Below are 4,643 nucleotides of genomic sequence, written 5' to 3'. Positions count from 1 at the left end.
ATGAGGAATAAAGTTCTATTATCAATACTATGAAGTATTATAGGCATAAAATTGCCTATCAACATGTTAATTTAAAACAGTTGTTATAATCATTTATACTTGTTGTTTTCTAATGAAATTAACAAGTTTAAAAAAGAAAATTAAAATAAATAGGCTTAACGAAAGGGATAAAAAAGCTAATTTTCGCTTAATAAATTCTTATTAAAGTAATTAAATTGAATAATATTTTTGCCAGATTAAATATAAACTATTTTTCTTTTTCTTTCCCTTCAGTACCGTTTATTAACCCCATCAGCCATCTTTGTGATTTTCATAAGAATCGAGAGGTATTTTAAAAATCGATATTTTTCGATAACCCTGCTTAAATATTTACCTGACTGGCTAAGCATCTGAGTGCTAAAAACAGAAAAAAATACAAGCCTAAATTAGATTTTTACATATCTCTCGCATGTTATGCAAAATAATTTTCATACCCTGATACTAATCATGCTCAGGAAAAGGTAACATCTTTATTTGAAATATTTTATTTTGGTTTAAAATGTATTTCTTTTAGTAATTTTCTTTGCAACACACAAGAATTAACAAGTACGTTACGAATATAAGATAGCCTTTCGAAATATTTTATTGATTAAAGCTTTTTTTTCACAAATAAATTTTAATTTTTCTGTTCAAAAGTTTTTTTTTTAAATAATTCATTTAATTATCCTTTATCAGGTTCTTTAGTAATCCACTATTTCTTCACACAGGCACAGGTATACGAAATGAAATCCGTGTGATTACGTAGAGCAGGTGTTTTACTTTCAATGAAATAAATATTTCGATAGATTTTTATTGACTTAATAAACATTTATTATGATTGCTGTGTGGCTCGGTGGTCTAGGGGTATGATTCTCGCTTTGGGTGCGAGAGGTCCCGGGTTCAAATCCCGGCCGGGCCCGTTTAATCGTTTTACATTTCTGGTATTTGAAAAATAAATTTTTTGGTACATTTTCTTAGAAAGAAATAAAAAAAATTAATAATTTAAGATAATTAATTTCCAATAAGAATTGAAAATACAATTATATGTTTTTATTTAAAATGGTTGAAAATTGCCTTTTGTCTTACCATAAATTATGAGTTTTAAAATTATTTTATTTATTTATGAACAAATATTCGAATTAACTATTTAGCATATTCCTAAATTCATTAATTTACAGATTCTCAGATTCACTGATTCCCCTGATTTCTGTTTCATTGAGTATCCTCCTTTTTACCCTCCTAATCATTAATTCAATCACTCATTCATTTATTTATTTACTCATTCATTTATTCAATTGCAATAGCGAAAACGTTATTTATTGCTAAAAACTAAGGTTTGGTTCGGGTTCAAAATTACAAGGATACGGAGTTGAACTTTGATAGTCGTAAACCTTAAATTGGGTTGGCTTTTCAACGAGGTTTATAATTAGTTTTCAGAACTTATTATCAGAGAGCTGCGGTGGATAAGGAATGGAGCGTTCGTTTAGCAATGAAGTGAGCCATGTTCGAATCCGAGTAGTGACTGGTTGATAGAGTTTCGATTCGCAACTTGCACCAACTACAGTGCTGATGTAAAATATCCTCAGTAGTAGACGAATCATGCTGAAATAGCTAGGTAAATATGAAGTATGACTTTCCAACTTTCAAAAGAATGAAAAACGTAAAAAAATTAACTCAAATCTGTGAAGTAGATACATTAGAGAGGTGGGAAACAATGATACCATAAGCTTATGGTATACTAGTATTTTACAGGAAAAAATTAAACATTTTAAGACGAGAAATATAAAATATTCTTCTTTTTAGAAGTTTTCTTTTTTAAATTTACATTTATCTTATTCAAATAAAACAAATACATTTTTAAAAGAGCTTGTTAAATATGAAGTATGACTTTCAAACATTCAACGTATGATAAGCACAAAAGAAATGTTAACTTAAATCCGAGAAGTAGATAATTTGAAATAAAAGTAACATACGCTTGTGGTATACTAGTATTTGATAGGAAATTGACAATGCACATCTTAAACAGAACTTCGTTATTTTTTATTTTAGTATATTTTATTTAAAATAATTACATTGTTTAAATGAATTTTTAAATGTGGTGTTTTCCTTTCAAACATTTGAAGCAAAGAAAAAGGGGAAAATAATGTTACTCGAAATCCAAGAAGGAAAATATACTTTTGAGGAAATGAAACAATGATATTTATAACAGGTAAAAAGTTACTAATTTTATGAGGAAAAATTCAGTATATAAATCTTAAGCATATTATTTTTATTATAATATACCTAATTCAAAAGAAATCTTCTATTTTTAAAATAACTTATAAAATATGGGGATTTCCTTTCAAACTTTCAACATAATGAAAAACGAAAATTTTTTTTTATCCGAAATCTAAGAAATAAAATGTACCTTAGATGGAAATGAATACAATGATATTTTGAGTATCATATAGTACGAAAAAAATTAAAAATTTTTGTGACGGAAAATTAAGGATATACTTCTTATTTTTATTTCTTTTAATTCCTTTTCATATGTATTTCTTCGTCATTTTCTCTGGAGGAAAAAAAATAAAAAAGAATGAATCAAATCAAAATCGTTAACGCCTGGAAAGATCAAAAACCTTCTTCCTCAGAAGGAAAAAAAAGATGATTTTTTTTTTATTTCTTCTTCGACGTAGAGTGACGCTTTATGAGTGAGACCAATCAATTTGAATAATCGACGAAGAATGATAATGACTGCGAAAAAGTAAAATGATGAAAATTAAATGTCGTCCTGCTTAAGACACCTAATTTATTTCTCTTTTGCAGGCTAGCTGTATTTTGAAACATTATTATATTGTTATAGTGCTATGATATTGTTGCTATTCATATTGTTATTTATGCATAATATTATTTCGTTTTCATTTTGCTTCCATTTTATTATATTAAGAACCATCATTACTGTTCCAAAACAAGTGCATTACCCGCATTAATATGTTTATTTTATTTAGTTTACTTCTTTTATCTTTCTTGTTTTGGCAACACCAGTAGATATCGTTTTGTATTTGTTGTCAGTCTGTACGATTAAAGATTTGTTCTATGTTAGGTTTCGAGAGTGTTGATTGTAATTGAGAACACGTACGCTTATGTACAATTCAATTATATCAATATATTATAAAAATGTTGATATATTACAATAATAATGTTGCAATTTATGCATTTAATAACTTTATATAATAAATTTGACACTCGATTTAATTTATAATAACATTTACCAGTTCAAAATATTAATTCCATTAAAATGGAATGTCGAAAACTAATTAGTTGAATTTCATTTTAACATTCCATCAACATCGTCTTAAATATTCAATATATTAAAAATAATTGGTCACAACTGCAATGGGAAGTAAGATGAAAATTGATGATTATTGAAAATTATGAGAAATGAAAATTGCGTAGTTATCGTTTACCGGATATGTTATCATGTTCTTCTTTGTTACATTGTAGTCCGTGTGCATTTGAATGATCAATTTTCGTTTTCTAAATCATCTCAACTTTATATTTTCGAATAAATACTACAAAAAGTTATATTCAAGTAGGCGAAATATCTTTAGGAAATTATGTTTGCACTGATTCGTTATGATGCTATAATAGTGTTGATGCGTTATGATTATCTGACAGTCACGATTCATTTTGATCATTCGTTCTCATGTATTACTTTCTACGTTCTGCAGTATGACTTCCTCTAACATTCCACTCTTATATTAAACTATTTTATTTATCATAGGCTAATTAGCTATATTATTCGACAGAAGAAGATAATGATATTGAAATTGAAAGATGAAAAAATTATGCTATTTAAGATTACCTATTTGTATCAAATACTCTTATTATAATTTATTTTTGTATTATTATCATTATAATAGCTGAATTATATTAAAAATACTATTATTATATCAATATTATTGTTGTGTAATTGGATAAATAACTCTTGCGGTTCAGTGAAAAACCTTTCAAATAGTACCTATTTCCTAGGTTGCTTAACGGGACAATAGATGGCGTAGGTATTGTTTGTTTTGTCAAATTAACACTAGTCGTAAAGAAAAAGAATCTCTCTTGTCCCTACCAGCTTCTATTTTCTTTCCTTATGTATTTATCTTCTAAAGGTGAACTCTATATCTTCATTTTCTTTGGATGTTTTTCTAGGAAACAGATAGTTAATGTGCCTGTGTATTTTTGAAAAACAAGAATGTAACAGATAATTAAAAAGAAGTCGATATAAGAAATTATGTGTATGTTGTTATCGGTTAGAGTTGGAGATCAGCAGCTTGGTGCTAAATAACAGGATCATGGTTATCTGTTGATTAACAAAATTCAAGTTTAAAGGTCATTTCCGCAGATTTGCATAGGGTGGACAATTGGACAGTCATGACCTATTATGCGACCATTAAATCGTCGATAATTTTACGGGTTGGGCTGGTAATGTTATACATTATAACGATATACCTCATCAAGTATCAAAATTAAAGATTTACATATGAAGATAAGATGGAGGCAATTATATATATTTAGAACATGAGCTATATATTGACATTTTATTTTATATATTTCTTTATATCCGTCGTTGAACAGACGACCCAATTTTTGGG

General features: G+C 27.4%; 1 non-coding gene across 1 annotated transcript; it reads left to right on the top strand.

Annotated features, from left to right (window-relative positions):
- Positions 1-865: 865 nt before the first annotated feature.
- TRNAP-UGG (transfer RNA proline (anticodon UGG)) lies at positions 866-937 on the top strand. Its single transcript has one exon. It is a non-coding gene; the product is annotated as a tRNA-Pro (tRNA).
- Positions 938-4,643: the final 3,706 nt, after the last annotated feature.

The sequence above is a fragment of the Parasteatoda tepidariorum genome, chromosome 6, assembly GCF_043381705.1.
Source record: "Parasteatoda tepidariorum isolate YZ-2023 chromosome 6, CAS_Ptep_4.0, whole genome shotgun sequence".
Classification (NCBI taxonomy): Eukaryota; Metazoa; Arthropoda; class Arachnida; order Araneae; family Theridiidae; genus Parasteatoda; species Parasteatoda tepidariorum.
Note: the sequence above shows the minus strand (reverse complement) of the source record. Positions and strands in the feature narration are given on the sequence as shown.